The sequence below is a fragment of the Podarcis pityusensis genome (genome assembly GCF_964106645.2).
Source record: "Podarcis pityusensis genome assembly, chromosome: 11".
NCBI classification, from domain to species: Eukaryota; Metazoa; Chordata; class Lepidosauria; order Squamata; family Lacertidae; genus Podarcis; species Podarcis pityusensis.
In genome coordinates, this window is record NC_138036.1 from 32,054,012 (window position 1) to 32,072,419 (window position 18,408).

At 42.8% G+C, this 18,408-nt stretch overlaps 1 protein-coding gene across 2 annotated transcripts in view; it reads right to left on the bottom strand.

The window, feature by feature from the left end:
* Window positions 1-17,882, bottom strand: part of HAPLN1 (hyaluronan and proteoglycan link protein 1) — a 61,600-nt gene extending 43,718 nt beyond the window's left edge. The window contains exons 1-2 of one of the 2 annotated variants that reach the window (XM_080973032.1): window positions 17,670-17,882; window positions 17,217-17,515 (exon numbers count right to left, since the gene is read on the bottom strand). The gene's annotated coding sequence lies outside the window, so the exon portion shown is untranslated. Of the gene's footprint in view, window positions 1-17,216; window positions 17,618-17,669 lie in introns of those variants that run through there. The other variant, XM_080973033.1, reaches the window with a different exon arrangement.
* Between the last annotated feature and the right edge of the window lie 526 nt (window positions 17,883-18,408).

Genomic DNA, 18,408 nt, shown 5'->3' on the forward strand with positions numbered 1-18,408 from the left:
TTTATATCTCTTAAATGAAATTTTATTGAGAAAAATTATGTTGACACAGAGGGAGATGTGTCATCTTTCCCTCACAGAAACACATTTCCAGCTTACAGACCCTATTTAACAGTTCTATTGTAGGGTTTACTTTTATGTTTCTAAGAATGGTGTGTGTTTTTGTGCCAGAAAGATATTTTTGAAATCCCTCCTTATTATTAACTAATTCTTTGCTATTTCTTTAGTCTGGCAACAATCCAGAGTAACTATCTCTAGCTTGGGGTAGCCAATGTGCTGCCACCCACATGTTGCTTGAGTATAATGTACTGCACTCTAATAGTCTGTATAGCCAGGAAAATAATTTTTTCCATTGAGATGAACTCTCCCAGCAAGTCAGTTGAGACGAACTGCACCAATGGCATAGACCAGGGATAGTCAGATTGCCCCCCCCCCATCTATCATTAGACTACAGCTCTCATCATCCCTGACCACTAGCCATATTGGCTGAGGCTGATGGGAGCTGGATCAGCAAGTCCTAGGCTCTGTGGTTTAACCCACAGTGCCACCCGCATCCCTTTGTTAACATTTGTTAACAAATGTTAACAACAAGCAAACAAGAAAACTGCAACAAATTAATTTAAAAACTGAAACAAAATTGAAGCAGAACTCAATTTAAAATGGAAAGGCCTAGATAGACATGGCTTATTTAAAGGTCTGAATAGAAGAGTCACTTGGTGCTCAAAAGGCCACAAAGATGATGCTGGTCTAACCTCTGTGGGAAGGCTGCTCCATAACCCAGGACCCCTCTCCCCAATGGTTACCCACCTCATTTCATTTTGTGGGTGCACTCAGAGCATGGCAGAGTTGGGTGCAGGAACATCTGTGCCTAGGTCAAACTCCTCACCCAACCCAGGAGAAGAGGTCCAGATTACTATGGATCTCACCCAATAAAAATTAAATGAAGGAAGAATTATATTGCAGGAAAAAATAAAACATTCCAAATAAATGGCAGCAACAATTAACTAACAAAATACGAATTCTAACAAAGTTATACAATTAGCCTTTATTAAATACTTTGCTATTGGAAGAAATTAGGAGCTAATATATTCCATACACATGCTGTTTGTATTATAACATCCCTTTTACTGCAATAGCGGAAGAGTGGCTATCCTGATTCCCATGCTAGACTGGCATATATTTAGGTGATTGCCTTGGTCATTGTTGCTCTGAGCATTTGATTATTATTTTTTTAAATGCATACCTGCAATTTTGAAATGGCAGTTGCAAATTCCTTGGCGGTGAAACCTCCTTCTAACTATTTGCTGGTATCGCAAATTCACCTCTAAGAATCCTTAATCCCTGTGGCTGAGGGTTAGGAGACAGAAAAAGAATTGTATTTGGAATATCACTACCTTTGCCTGATAAGAAATTCTGCCAAAATTCCTGCTAGTATTAAATCGAAATCTGTATTTTAAGGATATCATGACCTTTCTAGTCCTTAACTTATCTATTTCATGCAGCTGTATCTTTGACTTATTCCTGTGTCATCTATATTTCAGGAAGAATAAAGAAGTTGCTTTTCCCAGAAGCATTCGAATTGGGCTCATTCAAATAATTATTCTGAGCTCTGCAGCCATGCCAAGTAATCAAGCATATTTACAGTCACTTTGAAGTTAAAGATTATCACCAGCTGCCCTTGTAAGTAGGGATGCTGCTTCACAGAGGGACAACACTGGAGGCTGAAGCCAAAACCCACCAATCAGAAGCTGCTGACTAGGTATTAGGCAGGAAGAAAAATCCTCCCTTCACCGAAACTTTTCTACTGTGTCATCAGTGCTTGATTCAAACTTAAAGTTGTCAGTGTGGGTCCCTTGGACTTGAAACTTCCATGCATTCATCAGCAATGTTTTTCTTTAATTGCTTTTCTTTCTGTGTTGTAACTATCACACTAATATCACTAACAGGAGGGATGTGTTTTTGGATAACATTATCTTCTACATACTCTTGATGGGAACAAAACTACATGTGCCCAATGCATATATTTCACTGACAATAAGCTGTGGTGTTTTAGATGTACTTCATTCTTGCACTTAGAAAGATACTGATCCCCGCTCTGCCCCATCATCAGTGGACAGGCTTCTTTCTTGCAAATATGGGAGGAGTCAAGTTAGTATTCCACTTTGCCCAGTTATTTGGAGCTGAGGGAAGGTGCTGTGCTTTCGGAGCAAGGGTGATGCTTCCTCTAGGTCTACCACTTGCAGCACTGGCGGTATCAGCATGGATTGAGGACATCGTTAGTCTGCACCTTTATGGAATTGTGAACTCCTCTCAAGGCATGGAGCTTACATCTGATAATGACAGGTTCCCCTCATCCTGTCAGTTCTAATTCAGTTCTGGCAAGGACTCAGCACATTAAACTGGGTCAACCAACAATGGTCATAGCTTGGACTCTTGCTCTGCCCTTTGAATACCTCTTCAGATAAAATAGCACCACCTAAATAGATCATTCTACCTATTGGAAATAAGCCTCCAATGTTTAGATCAGTATTACCTGATTTGAAATGAAGTGATGTGTTTCACACAAGACAACATTTCTGCAAGTGCTAGAATACTCCCCACCCTCCCGATAGTGAAAGACTATTGTCTATCTTTTATTCAAGTCACATTATCTCCTAATTTCCTCTAGGCAACCTTTGGTTGTTGATAGGAATCCATTTTGAAGGATTGTAAACTCTGGATTTTTATCAGTCTGTTTCCTAAAATGCAGAATATTATAACAATGACTGTTTGGATAACATGAATAATAGGGTCACTTAAATTAATGGGTAAAACCTAGAGCTAGGAAGCAACCCTAAGAGATACTGACTACAGCCAGGGTGGCTAAACTGTGGCTAAACTGTGGCACTTCAGATGTTGTTGGACTACAATTTCCATCATCCCTGACTACTGACCAGGCTGACTGGGCACCTCCAACAACTAGTTTGCTACTCTTGAACTCAGGGGCGTCTTACCCATAGAGGCTAGTGGCGCGGGGTACCAGGGTGCCAAGTTCTGGAGGGCACCAGGGAAGAGGTGGAGGCTGGAAGCAGCGCCTCCTGGCATCAGCTTGCTGCCCTTGCCTGCCTCTGCCATGCAGTGCTGAAGCAGCACCGCGCCCAGAGCCTCTGTCTGCCATGGCCACCGTGGCACGAAGCGGCCAGCTGAGTCAGGAGGCGCCGCGTCCAGCCTCCACCTCTTCCCCGCCAGAGGAGCCACCCTCCAAACACTGCCCACCTCCTCCAGCCCTACTGGCAACACCATCCTCCCTAAAAAAAGGTGGACAACTCTGGGAAATGGGGGGCAGGCCACCGGAGGGAGCTTTGCACCACGGTGCCGGATATGCTTAAAACAGCCCCGCTTGAACCAGAGAATACTGAAATGTTATTAATCAGATTCCATCCCAAATTAACAATCCTGCGTACCACAGATCATTACACCCTGCTCCAGGGATAGTTAATACCACTGCACTAATTAGTGCAATTAACTTAAACCCGCTAAATGCAATGGGCCTCAAGAGCAACTATCTTTTCATTGGGAATATCATGTTTTGATACTGGAGAAGCAATATTCTCCCCATTTTCTGTGATGCAACTTAAATTTTAACTTACCCTGCTATGACAACAGATAGCAGGAAAGAGCTTTTGATTATAGTGGGTATTTCCCCCTTGTCTTCTAGTATTGATTGCAACCTCAAATTTACTGCTTCACCTTGTAGGCAGTGTAAAGTTGAGAGGGATTATTAGCCTGCATATGCTATTAACTGTGTGACTCTAGGGCAACTAATTTGAGTTCATTAGACTCTATGTTGGAATGAACCTTCAAAGACATAAGATATTACTGTTGAAAATGTTCTGTTTTGAATGTGAAAAACAAAATCTCATTTCTTAGCGAGCGGAATCTATGGTTAGGAATCGCCTTACTCTGTTTATCAGTGGAAACAAATCACGCAAATAAGCAAGTACACTGGCATAAACATTGCTAAAACCAGGTTCGAAGGCACACATTGCCAGAAATAACTGCTGAAGGGAGTTTATGAGGGGAGGATCCTGAGTTAGCAAACATACTAACATAAGTCAAAAGAAATAGCTGACGTGTCACAAACATCATTTACAAGAAAGGCAGAACAAATATATAATTGAAAATGGAGCTTGAAATGCCATCAGTTCATAACAAAACCTCAAGTCCAAGTCTTATTTAGACCAAGGTACTTTGAAGATGATTTATGCATTTCATGCAAACATATTTTTGAAGCTTGAAGTAAACACAAGTTGACTTTTTCCACTGGATAAACACCATAAACTATTCCATGGCATAAACATAAATTTATGACGAATTGTTTTGTGAATGGTTCAAGCATCAAGATCATGAAATGCCGCATCCTAAAAATCTTCAAAAATAAGGTGAAACCAGAATGTGGTTAAACATGTGCAAATCTTGAAGGAGCTCAGTTTGTTGACTCCCATTACTCTCTATTTCCATTTTGAACCAGACTATGCACACATTCACCCAAATGCTGTGTTTGTCTGACTGTGTCTGATCTACACAGTCTACAAGAAACACTCACATAAATCAGGAGATCCTGTAATCCAGGCCAGAGGTAGCCATTGTGGTGCTTTCCAGAGGTTGCTGGGACACCAGAATGGCCAGTGGTCAGGGGTTATGGAAGTTGGAGTCCAACTATATCTGGAGGGGACCAAGTTGGTTACCCCTAGAGCACAGGTGCAGTATCTTTCAATGGACCAAAGGAAAAACGAATTTTCCTGATTATACAAATGCAACAATGTATTGAGGATTTAATTATCTTACTTGTTCTGTCTTGCACATTTATAATCCATCTCACAGCTAAAAGCTAATGATGCAGTGTATAGCATGATTAAATGAGGCAAAATACAAATGACACATACTCAATGAACTAAAAACAGTAAGATCATTTCTGTAATTGTACAGTTAAAATTCCATAAAATGACTGTTAGGTTTCTGTGACTTAAGTAAAATTAACATTGTGCCCTAATTTTCTGGGAATTCTGAAATTTTTGTTTTCTGAAAAGCTCAACTGGTGTTTTCAAGCAGAAATGACAGTGTCAACTGTTATTGTATCTTGCAATAAAAGAGCATGCCACTGGGTGGAAGCACAATGTACACTATTATATATAAATTAATAATGCAGAATTAACCAGAACATGCAGTTAGAATTCACCAATAATAATCATATTCCCATTCAGTTATTGCTTCTGAATTGCTACGTTCATAATTTTGGATGAATATTATACTATTTTTAATTCAGCTAATAATGCCAAAATATTTTTTTGTTATTGTTAGGTACTTATATGTTCCTCATAACAAGGGTATGGTAGTCATAATAAGGATATGATAGTCAAACATTTTAAAACACGGAGAAAGAAAATAAAGACTGTTTTCTCAATAGGGTAGTGCATGTTGAATTTTCCAAAATGTTCATGGATTTTTACAAGATGGTATATTCTTCTAGCTCCTGTGTATGCTACAATTCCAAATAACCCCAAGCATAATGTTAAGTCACAATCACAAAAATGTTTTGTGAGTTGGACAAATAGCCCAGGATAGAACAGTCTCTCAAGACTGAGAGATAAATTTCCAGCACCAATATTTTTCTTTATACCCAAGTAACCTTAGGAGAAGGGTAAATTGCTCAAATAGGAGAAAAAAAATGTACAGCCCTTGAGAAAGGCTTTGGCTACTGGACCCACACATGACTGTTCCATTACAGTGGTGCCTCGCAAGACGAAATTAATTCGTTCCGCAAGTCTCTTCGTCTTGCGAGTTTTTCGTCTTGCGATGCACGGTTTCCCATAGGAATGCATTGAAAATCAATTAATGCGTTCCTAGGGAAACCGCCTTCAGACCAGGTCCGGGGACAGTCTGTCCCCGGACCTCTTCTGAAGGCTGGGGGGGGGGCAAGGGCTTTTCTTCCCACCCCCAGCATTTTAAAAAACCCCGGGACAGCGGAGGACTTCTCCGCTGTCCGGGCGATCTTAAAATGCTGGCGGGCGGCATTTTAAAATCGCCCCGGGACAGCGGAGGACTTCTCCGCTGTCCGGGGCGATTTAAAAGCCCCTGGGAAGGCAGGCAGGGGGGACAAAGACTTTCGCCCCCCGCCAGCCTTCAGAAGAGGTCCTGGACCTCTTCTGAAGGCGGGCGGGGGGCGAAAGTCTTTGCTCCCCCCCTGCCTTCAAAAGCCCTCCGGGACAGGCAGGCAGGGGGGAGCAAAGACTTTCGCCCCCCGCCCGCCTTCAGAAGGTGTTCCCGCCCCGCCGCCCGGCTTCGGAGCACCGTTCCGAAGCCGGGCGGCGGCGGGAGGTCTTCCCTCCCCCCCGCCCGGCTTCGGAGCACCGTTCCGAAGCCGGGCGGCGGCGGCAGGTGTTCCCTCCCCCCCGCCCGGCTTCGGAGCACCGTTCCGAAGCCGGGCGGCGGCGGGAGGTCTTCCCTCCCCCCCGCCCGGCTTCGGAGGAGCCTTCCGAAGCCCGGCGGCGGCGGGAGGAGGTGTCCCCGCCCCGCTGCCAGGCTTCGGAGGAGGTCCGAGGACAGTGGGGAAGACGCGCTGCGCTTCCCCGCTGTCCCTGAGATTTCCCTATGGGCTGTCGTCTTGCGAAGCAAGCCCATAGGGAAATTCGTTTTGCGAAGCGCCTCCAAAACGGAAAACCCTTTCGTCTAGCGGGTTTTCCGTCTTGCGAGGCGTTCGTCTTGCGGGGTACCACTGTATAAGCAATGATGTTGAGGCACATGAAGTTCCTCTTAACATTATGCCCACCGATCAGGGGACGAGCAGGCGAGTCAAAAGGTGTCACTGAGTGCTGTGGGGATCCTTTCTAGTACGTGCAAGTGTGAGATATGCATGATAGCATGATTTTCCTACAATCCAACCTATATTCCTTTGAAAACAACTTCTTTTTCATTTTTAACCAAACTTTGGGTCCACCAACCCAATGAATTTAACCAGTATCCCTTCAACACTGTAAAATCCATTCATATCCTAATGCCTTTCTCACACTTCTCTAATATGTTGATCAAGTTCTGAAAAGCACATTTGTGTTTCTCTTCCAGGAATAGTTGTACAAAACCTGACACCATGTTTTGCATCATTTATTCATGGGACTGGTGTTTAAATGAATAGGTTTGCATTGTGATGTGAGCTTTTCGGAAATGCGCTTTAAAACAGTTACAGTTGGTACCAGCCTCTAGCCATGCAAACAATGAGGTACCAGTTGCGAATCAATGGGAATCTATGGCCAGTATGCAAAGAACCATAAGTCAGCAATAGTGTACAGGCTAAAACAATAGGCTCTCAATCGGGAAGAACAGCAAAAACAACCTCCATGTTCTGAATGGTTTGTTTTCAGATAAAACCATTATGCATTCTGTACAAGCATATAACTACATATGCATATGGATGTGTATGTCTGTATATAATATAATGTACATAAAGAGATAGCATTAATCAGAAACCTGAATTTGGCAAGGAGGATATATTTGTTAATATCATGCTTTGATATCCAAGTAGTAGAGCATGCAAAAGCTCTTAGGTTCAGATTTCCAGATAGGGATGTAACTGACTTCTGCTTGAGACTGGAAAGCAAGACAATACTAAGCTAGATGGAAAATTGGTTTAGCTCAGAATAAAGTGCCTTCCTGTGTTCTCATGAGACACTGTAAACCCTTAAAATTCTCTAGTACTACAAGCCTTGTATAATTTGTACCATATTGAACTCCTTAGATATTATTGTTATGATATAAATAAACTAGTGATTATGATTATATTCTACCACATGGCCTCCACTTTATGATTGTGAAATACAGACCATTCTAATCTGAAGCACTGTGAATTGCCATTGCATTCTCACTTTAGCCTCTCCACCTGCTCTCTCTGTGGCATGCAACACTCAAAAAAGAATCTCCATAGTGACACACACTATATAGCTACCATGCAGTGGCTTCCCATATGGTGCTTGTAACTCATTGGTCTGACTTGTATCAAGCAGTGACTCTATATTAAGTGTTTGGATAAATATATCTCATCTGAGGCTTCATACCTGAAGTGGCAAAATATGACCAAGGGAAGCCAATATGCCCAAGCTTTTGCTGCACACCACACGCCACCATGTTAATGGTGTAGAAGAACACCTGCCAATCCTATATTCGTGCTAAGAACATAGGAAAAGCCCTGCATCCTGTTCCCACAGTGGCCTGTGCAAAGCCCACTAGCAGGACAGGTAACCTGACAGCACTCTCCCTGCTTGTGCTCTCCAGCAATTCATGCTACTAAATCTCTGTCCCTCCCCCAAGCTAGCATTTGTTTCTTTTGCTACTCAACAATCTGCTATGCACACATTTTATCTACCTTGTCTCCACTGTCATTCTGTTAGCCTTTAAAATAATTAAGAGATTTTGTTAATGGAATGCTGTGGCAAGATAATAGTCCCTTGCTACTAGATAAAATGTCAATTTGACATTTATTTTCTAAGCAGGAGGCAAGTATCTGGTAACAGTCTCCTGAGCTATTAATTTTGTTTCTGTTAAAGATCTCTTGTCTCCACCCATGAACTATGAAATCATATATATATATTGGCCCCATTATCTGCTTGCATTTTATGAAGCACTGTTGCATTTTCCAAATTTCACCTTTCTCGTGAGAAAGGAAAACTCTTGCTTACTTCAGCCATTAGCTCATACCTCATACCAGCAGCTTATTAAAGTAATATTTCACATAGCTCTGGGTTATGGTTTTGGTTTTTAAAAAGTTTTCCAAGCACTCAGAATGGTCTTCAGGCAGATTGTTCCTACTGCCTCTTTTACATGTTTGATCTTAGTGCAATCAGTAAGGCTCAGGATTTCCTCTGTTGTATTAATTAAAGGAAAGCTACCTGTTCTGAAGCCGAGTAAATGGGGCAAGGAATCTTTTCACATAGTGGCAGTGTTGCTGTTTCCTTCATCTCCCCATCCCATGTAACCAAAATCCAAATTAAACTTGTGATGTTTTGTATTTTGCAAGTATTGCTGAATCTTAGTATTGAAAAAGAGCTTCACAGGCCACCTAACCCTGTCCCTATAGAATGGTAGAATATTTTATATATAAAACAATTATCCATAGGCTTACTATAAATGAGAAGGGAGTCATAAAGTGTCTACATTAACAAACTACAATGGTACCTCGGGTTAGAGATGCTTCAGGTTACATATGCTTCAGGTTACAGACTCCACTAACCCAGAAATAGTACCTTGGGTTAAGAACTTTGCTTCAGGATGTGAACACAAATCACGCAGCAGCAGCAGCGGGAGGCCCTAGTAGCTAAAGTGGTACCTCAGGTTAAGAACAGTTTCAGGTTAAGAATGGACCTCCAGAATGAATTAAGTTCTTAACCCGAGGTACCACTGTACTTGCCTTGCACCCCTGTATAGCTTCTAACCAACAGAAGAAGCCTTCATAGCTGTAGCTTCTTTCTAGCATTTCCTGCTCTCCAAAACCTCCATTTGTTGCTATAGGCTGTGAAGACTGTTTACTAGGTGGGATTCAGTTGAAGATGCAGTAGACTTCAGGGGTAGCCCCAGAACTGCAGAAACTCCCTCCCTCAAGTTGTGTCTTGCCCCAACTGCACAGGTGTTTAGGTGAGCGCTAAAGAGCTTCTTCTTCAATGCTGCCTTTTATTGAGTCATAATTAACTAAGGTGCTACCGAGCAGCTTTGTAATTATTCCTGTATGCTTGCTAATGTGGCTGTTAAATCTTTTTATCTTGCCCTGCTCCCGTGTGAACGTCGTTTTGTTGTAGCTCTAAAAAGCAACTAGAATACTTTAAATACATGAATACAGTGGTACCTCGCAAGACGAATGCCTCGCAAGACAAAAAACTTGCTAGACAAAAGGTTTTTTTGTTTTTTGAGCTGCTTCGCAAGACGATTTTCCCTATGGGCTTGCTTCGCAAGACGGAAACGTCTTGCAAGTTTGTTTCCTTTTTCTTAACACCGTTAATACAGTTGCGACTTGACTTTGAGGAGCAACTCATAGAACGCGGTGTGGTAGCCTTTTTTGAGGTTTTTAAAGACTTTGGTGATTTTTGAAGCTGTTCCAAAACTTTCCCGACACCGTGCTTCGCAAGACGAAAAAAATCGCAAGACGACAAAACTCGCGGAACGAATTAATTTCGTCTTGCGAGGCACCACTGTAGATTTATGGATAATTGCATACTGTGGCTGCTGGAACTCTGCTTGAAAAATTCTCCATTGAGGAGGAGCTTAACAACCCTCTAGGTGTTTGGTTCCATTATCAAATTTCTCTTCCTGGGCAACTGAAGTGTGTTAGATCTAGTTCTGCTTTCTGCAGCAGCAAAGAACAAATCTTTGCCCTCTACCATGTAATAGACAGTCAGGGTTCTCTTCTCCTAGCTACAGTTCCTTCAACAGCTCCTCATGGAGATTGTTTTCCATACCACTGGCCAACTTCATTGCCCTCCTCTGATTCTGTTCCAATTTGCCTGTATCAAATTGGGCTGTTCATAAATTAAAAGGGGCAAGTCTAGAAGATTATGCCCATTATAAAAACCAGAATTTGGCCTGGTTTGTAGCCAAGTTTACCACGCCAGGAAACGAAAGGGGAGAGGAAATATAACACAGCATGCAAGTTGACAGAATGAAGAGCAAAATCAGAGAAAGAGGAGAGAAGAAAAAGAGGTGACAATGATTGCAAAGAGTGGGATAATCTTGGGAAATGCTATAAAGGTGGTTAAGCCTTTTGTCTGCAAAGTTTGAAAGGGGAAAACAATTATTTTTGACAGGCATTGCTTTCATTTTTGCGATGAAGTTTTGAAAGCATTATTGGCACTAGCTCTGATCATTGGCATTTTTTATATGAATGTCTAAAACTTGATTCAGATAAAGCCATTGCTGTTCCTGTATGTGTGGTGTGACTTAAACCCTTGGAATTAGCAACAGAACAATAAATGCCCTGCTTCGTTAAACTAATGTTATTATTAGTGGAAATAACTGTAATTTCTTGAGGAAATAAAGCCAGCCAGGAGCTGTTAATTACTTGTTAAAAGTTCATTTATATGCTGGATTGGCTACAGAAGTGTGGATTTTTTTTTGAGAAAAACTTTTTTTTAAGGTAGTAAAATCCTGTCAGATCCACTAGGTGGCACATGATGACCATGGTTAATACATTATACTGCCACAAAACCTCCCATTCATGTCATAAATAAAGACCAACATTATTAATTTATACCATTGCATCCACTCTGCCCCCAATATTTGTTTAGCCAGCTGTTTCCTCTAATCCTGCTTAAGCACCATTGACTAAAATTCCAAATACATTTGGGGTGGGGTTCCCCCCCCAAAAAAGAACATTTTGTTACCTACAAATTACAAGCTGCCTTTTCAAGCACATGCCTGCATGTAGCAGTTGCAAGCTGTGAAGCCAGAATGTCTAACAATTCCTTAGTAGCAGTGGCGTAGCGTGGGTTGTCAGCACCCGGGGCAAGGCAAGTAATTTGCGCCCCCTAACCCTACCCGAGCCAGGTAGGGGCAGAGAGCTGCGAGTGTGAGCGCCCCCCCAGATGTTGTGCCCGGTGCGGCCGGCCCCCCCTGCACCCCCACACTACGCCACTGCTTAGTAGAAACACAAAAGGATTGTGAGCTGAAAATGATTCAATTAAACACCTTACAAAATTGAAAAGGATTTGAAACATATATTTTGACAGACAATATTTCTGATTTTCAAATGTCAAATAAATAAAAAGTGAATCTACTTTCAGTGTTTTAAGGCATTTTAATTGTCACTTGAGCAGAGAGGCAAATATTATTGCAGATGCTTTTAATTCTTCCCATGGCTTGCAAGCCAACTCTGAACAATCTTCAGGTCTTTGATCCTAGTGATACATACAGGAAGAAAGCTTCACTGAACTGTTGGGAAGCGGGGAGAAGACAGTCTGGAAGCTATGTTGCACAAGTGGATTTCCACTGCACAAGTGAGTGGACATCATTGATCCCCATGGATTTTTGGCACATTGTATTCCATCATTATTTTCATCAGAGCTTATTTTCATCATAGAGAATTCAGAACCAAAACTTTAAAAGGCACAATAGCATGAACAACAAAAGGTTTGTGTGCCATTTTTCTCCTTTAACAATTGTACCCTTAAGTAGAGCTTGTTCCAAGTACTGACTACTCAGTCTTGCGACTTAGAAATGATCTACATTATTGGTATGTTTAGAAGGCTATAGAATAAGTTGCCAGTCAAGATAGGACTGAAAACTTAACCCATGTAACAGACTAGTCAGTCTAGAAGCAGAATACTGTCTATACAGCAGAATCTTTCAGGGTACAGAACAGGATGCAGAAAATGTGAAACAAGTCATCTTAGGGCAAAATGTGTATTTGCGCCTGCCTGCCTGCCCATTAATGTAGGGGCAGCCCCTATAGACAGGCGGGCGCAAATACACATTTTGCCCTAGTGGACATTTTCCCCTTTAAATGCAGTGTTTTCCAAATCCACAGAAAGCCTGAAATGGCCACAATAGAAAACCCTGCATTTAAATGGGGATAGGGAGAGGAGGTCTCGTGCAACACTGGGATGGGGAGGATATCATGTGGATGCTCCAACATTAATGAAAAAAGAGTCAGGAAGGTAAAAATACACATTTAGCTCTGGTGTGGACAAGGCCTCAGACTGTGAACTTTGGATATGGGGAGGGGCAAGCTCAGATTCCACATACTGCTTTTATTGCCCATACACCCCTTTCCCTTGGTGTTCCATCTCCTTCGGCCACCCTCTTCCACCACATACTTCCTAGACACTGGTTGTAATAATAGCGTGTGTAGTTTAGATATACTCTTTTATTGTTAAGAAGTTGGTAATGACAGGTCATGTGGACGAGAAGTGTGGAACAAGCACAGTTCTCCCACTGGTGGCTATAGGTTTGGGGGTTGTTGGTTTTTTTTTAACCTTCTCACAGCAGACAAGAGGTAAGCAAGCACATGCATGCATATTCATTCTTCTGAACAAGAAGTATTTTCCTACACACTGGAAAACTGATGATATGTACAATAATTCTGGTCTATACACTTGTGCATAGATACCCAGTTATGATTTTCTGATAAGCATTTATGAATCATTGCACTGGAAAAATTAACACATGGTGTGGTTTTCAGAGTCACAAAAGGCCAATGCCAGAAGCTGTCAACTTTTGGCCAGAGTCCAGAGACTCATTAAAGAGTTTGGGGGCCCACAAACTCGCTTACAAGGTTTTGCTCCCCAGCAGCTAAGCAGATAAGTCATCTTCCTGTGTTCCCTACACATTGAAAACTATTTAGAATGCAGAATTACTGTTTGGAGCATTGCTGGAATGAGGTGCCTCCCTCCCCATGATCTACAACACAGCCCTAATGTATCCAAACAACTGCCATTCTTCCTCATGTTCCTCTTGGTGCATTTGAGGAACCTACAGTACTTCAAGGAAAAGGAAGGAGTGGTTATTTTTCCTTTTCTTTTTGTGGCCTCTTTTTTACTGTTTTGATTACTCTTTTTCCCTCCAAGAACTCCCCCACCTACCCAGTTTTTTGCGTATTCCCTCTGTCAGGTGATGATGTGGTTGGATAGGACAGGAGTGATGTTCGCCAGCACAGGTGTGGTCTGTGGTCTCCTAGTGTGAATTTAGGTTGGGGTTGGTTATGACTAACATTGGGAAATGTGACTAATGCTGTGGCGACACCCTGTTAGAGAAATGCTAAATGAGAAACAGAACAGGCAACTCTGCATCACCTTTGCACACACTGAGGATGAGGAATGGTTGGCAAAGCCAGTAAGCTGACTGTTAAGTTTTTGTACCTCTGATGGGCCCACCAAATGAAATTCTGCTTTAACTCTTTCCTGGTCCAACCAACCTGGTCAGGCCCTGCTATAACAGAAAGTGAGACTAAGCCTATGAGCATCATGTCACAGCACAGAGGATTCTGGGGCAGTTTCATACTTCTCTCACATGTCATTTTATAACCATGGCTCAGCTTTCTAACCCATCCTCCCATGAAGTGTCCTTAAAATGCTAGTGTTGGTTCAATCAATTATAAGCTCAAATTCCACTAAACTATGGCTTACTATTAGATTTCTACTTTATGGGCCAAAGTCTGCCTACACTAATTTGTATTCTTTACAGTATTTGTCACCCTAAGTTTGAGTACCATTGCACTGATTCCATTAGAATAGGACACTATTCTTTACATTGCTTATCTTCTCATGAACTTCTGGTTCTTCTTTTTACCATTTTTTAAATTTTCTTTCCTGAATCAGAATATAGATACAGTGGGGCTAAATTGCTACTTTACAACAACAAGGTCTCTCTCCCCCCCCCCCCCGACCCACTTTTTAAAAAACTTCATATTCAATGTAAACTTTTTGGGCATTAAGGCTAATTAGAAAGACAATCCTCTTGGCACCTATGTGCCACACAGAGCAGATGTTTCTTCATTGCACCACTGAAGGTTTTAGAACTTGTTTCTTTGAAGGAGGCATTTCTTCAATACTGAATTTGAGCTTGTTGTTTTATTTTGCAAGGCTTGTCAGTTTAAGAGTATGCATTGCAGTTTAATAGTTCTTGCTCACTGAACTGAAGCGAGCTGGGCCATCAGATGCTGGCTGAATATCAGCCTCCACTAACAACACAAAGCTGATCCCCGCTAACATCTTAAGCTTATTTCCTCATCACCTGGATGTGGATCATTGCTTGTATAGTGCTAAGATAAATGGGGTGGGGGGAATCCAGGGAATTTTACTTTGCGTCCTGCTTCAGCACTTTTGGAAAGAAATGTGCTGGAATAGAAACTCCACCTATTATTCAAACATTGGACGAGTTCCACTCTCTAATTCTGCCTTCCTGGTCTCCCACCCCAGCTCAGTACAGCAAAACTAAGAGTCAGTGCGACTTGGAGAGTAACACCCACTTACCTTCATGCTTAGAATTAAGCACTTTCAAAATGTGCTGGTTTCAATGGAAGAGTTAGTCAAATTCTTGAAACTAGTGCAACTGAAAAAAGACACAACTTTGCTGAAATGTGCCCTTTTTGTGCTGTTCAGCACAACTGAATGAGTTTCAAGAATGCACAAGAAAAAAATGTAATGCATTTGCAAATCTGAAAGTGCTAAATATATTGAGCTAAAGAGATCTCATGCATCTAGGCCTGGCTTAAATTTTACTCCATTTTAACAGCTCATTGTGTCAGCCTGTAACTTTAATATGCAAAAAACCTGACTTTTGAGAATATAGTTATTTGAATGGCACAATAATACCAACCAATTCCTTCATCCTTTGGGAATGTGCATTACAAGGCACATTGCATCACATCATATATAATTTGTCCAGAGCAGAATAACTGAAGCTCTCATTTTGCTACCACCTTCTTGCTTTTTACTCTCACTAAAAGTGTTTCAAATTGAAAATATTAAACTCACTGTTATTAACTTTTCCATTAAGCTCTTATCACAGAGTGTAACATATGTGTTTCATTTCATGTAATTCTTTTTTTTTTCAACTGACGTTTAGAATTCAGGGAAAATATGTTGGGATTTATTTGGTCTTTATAACAACCCATTGAAACTATATACATGCCTTTTCCACTTTGAAAAATCCAACCAGCAACCTATGTGGACTTTCTAGAGATTATAATCATACATACATTAATCTCATTTACACATTGCTTGCACTACTGATTCCAAGACCTGCATCTACCCAACTCTTGCAAAACTGTCAGTTTTGGAATGTGTGTTTCGGATTATTATTAACATGAAAGTAAAGCAACAAATACTTTTTTAGGGTTCTTGAGATAACACTGCTGTGAGTCTACTACTATCACCCAATAACAGCCTTTTGATAATTTATTTAAGTTTTGATCATAAGTAACTCAGTGCTGGAAAAATATGCAACACATTTGGGACTAAACCATAATGCCATTTTAATGTGTTGCGGACAAATACATTGTGGAGGCTACAGTCATCCCTATAGTGCAAGGGAGGATGGCACTTGCGAGAAGTGTAAACTTCTTCATGCCCCTTTCATCCTTGTCGTGCATGTTCAGGAAAGGTACTTATCCATGCATCCCTTCCTTCTCCCATGAAATGCTGCCAACTGTAGGGGGCTAACTCATCTTGGTGACAAACCAAGCTAGGGACTTCCACTCGTTGAAAGCTTTTCACTCTCAGGAGGATTGTCATGCAATATAATTTATTCACCCAGATTAATTACCTCTTGTACTGAGGAACAAGATCACCCTATCGTACTGGCATGAATGGAAATCCCCCTTCCCCCAGTGTGGGAAATGAAGCAGAGAGTGGTGGCTCTTCTAGACTCAGGGGTCCCAGCCAGGTGTGAAATTATGCATGTTCCTTCAGAGATGTGAAAGTTCACTAGGGTTCCTGTTTCTTTCCTTCCATTCTGCTTCCTTACATGTCCATCACTAGGTGGGCTGCCCTTGGTTCCTCTTGCTGAACCAAGACGCTCAAATTATTTTAGCTCTTGCTTTAGGAAGTTTACAATTCCCGTTGCTTCCATTGCTGTCACTGTGGTAATAAACGTGGTCAATGTGAGCAGCGGCAACGGTTAATCATATTTGACACCCCATTTTCATCTCTCAACACTACCTCAGATTCCACAGAAGGCTATCCTACGCAGGGGCATAGAACTGTGGTTGGACTCATAGAATTGTGGAGTTGGAAGGAACCCTGAGGATCATCTAGTCCAACCCGATGTGATGCTGTCATCCATCAGCCCCCAGCCAGCATGACCAATGCTCAGAGATGGGAGCTATATAGCCCAACGTCATATAGATGACCACTGGTTCCCCAGCCATGAAATACAGGTTTGCCTAGTGGTAAAGATTTCCCCAGCACAGAACTGAGGTGAGTTGCATCTGTTTAATTCCTGCCTGTCTTTGTATCTGTTAAAAGCCAGAGGAGCTGTCAGAAGGGGCGGGCGGGATGGCAACCCCTATTCCCTGAGCGCTCCACGCCTCACACCAACGGAGAAAAGTTGGTTCCAAGTCCTCCCTCACACGAAGTTCGAGCCTTCCCAGGAAAACTGGCGCCTTCAGATTATGCTCTATTTGTTGAGAGCAGCTTGACGGGACTCCCTCCCTCTCTCCCCACCTTTTCCTCTCTCTCTCTCTCTTTCTCTCTCTTTTTTTTTACCTTTCTCAAAGCTCCAAAGCGAAGATGCCTCCCCTCAAAAAAGCAAAATAAAGTCTCGCGCCGTTGGTCCCTGAGCGCGGCGGGCTCTGCGGTGGCCGCTCGCCTGGCGTCGTTTCTGCGCGCGCTCTGGCTCGCGCGCGGGGAGGCTGTGAGGGCGAAAGTCCCGATCCAGGCGAGAGGAGCGCGTGAGGCGGGAGAGCGAGCGAGCGAGCGAGCGAGCGCCACACTCGGTCGAGAAGGCACCACGTCAGACGTGAAAGACGTTCCCCAGAAAGCTCGGCGTGAGCTCCGTTCAAAACCTCAGGAGCGAAGGGGAAGAAAAATCGAAAGCAAAACACACACACGGAGAGAGAGAGAGACACCCACAGAGTGTCCGGCGCAACAGCGTCTCTTCACACAGTGGCCTCTTGTCCCTTCTGCCCCCGTGTCCTGACTGACGCCCTCGCCACTTACCTCAGGGTCTCGCTAGGTGCCCTGCCCTCTTGGCTCCGCCGCTTCACAACTCCCCTCACGCCACCCGCGCCCACGCCCCGGCTTTGCCCAGCGAGTGGAACAAGTTGTCAAGAGTTTCCCTGTGTGAAGGGATCGCGGCGGGGCGAAGGACCGACACCTTCTCAGGAACACGATACTCCCGGGCTCTGCCCTCCCTCTGACGCCCCCACCCCTTTCCCCCTCTTCTTGGGATGGTGTCTTGGAGCAGATCAAGAGCGGAGGGGAAAGGAAGAGGGGAGGGAGAAAAACGCCGAGGAAATTCTAAGAACTAACCGAATCCTGTTGGTTTACCCAGCGAGTCTCCCAGCAACTGGCCCCACACAGGAACATGTAGGATTAAGGGCGCGTGCGATCCCTATTTGGGGAAATCGCTGGCAAACTTTAGCCCTGAACTTTTGTAGAGTCGGTTGCATCCTTGGATCATCAAGCATGAGAACTATTCTTTGTGCTGTAGAGATCCCTGGTCAAGATCAGGAGCCTGAAATCACAAGACATGTTCCCACCACATATATTACGCTAATAATGAGCAAAGGAGGGTAACAGAACCCTGGTAATATCTAACTCCACATGAGGATTTAGTGCTGCTGGGGCTGGGGGAGCAAGTATGCCTATCACCCACAGAATGAGGTCCTTGCCAAAATGCTGCCCCGTATTATGTTCCCATTTAATCTTGATTTAGCATTTCACCTATAAGTAACAC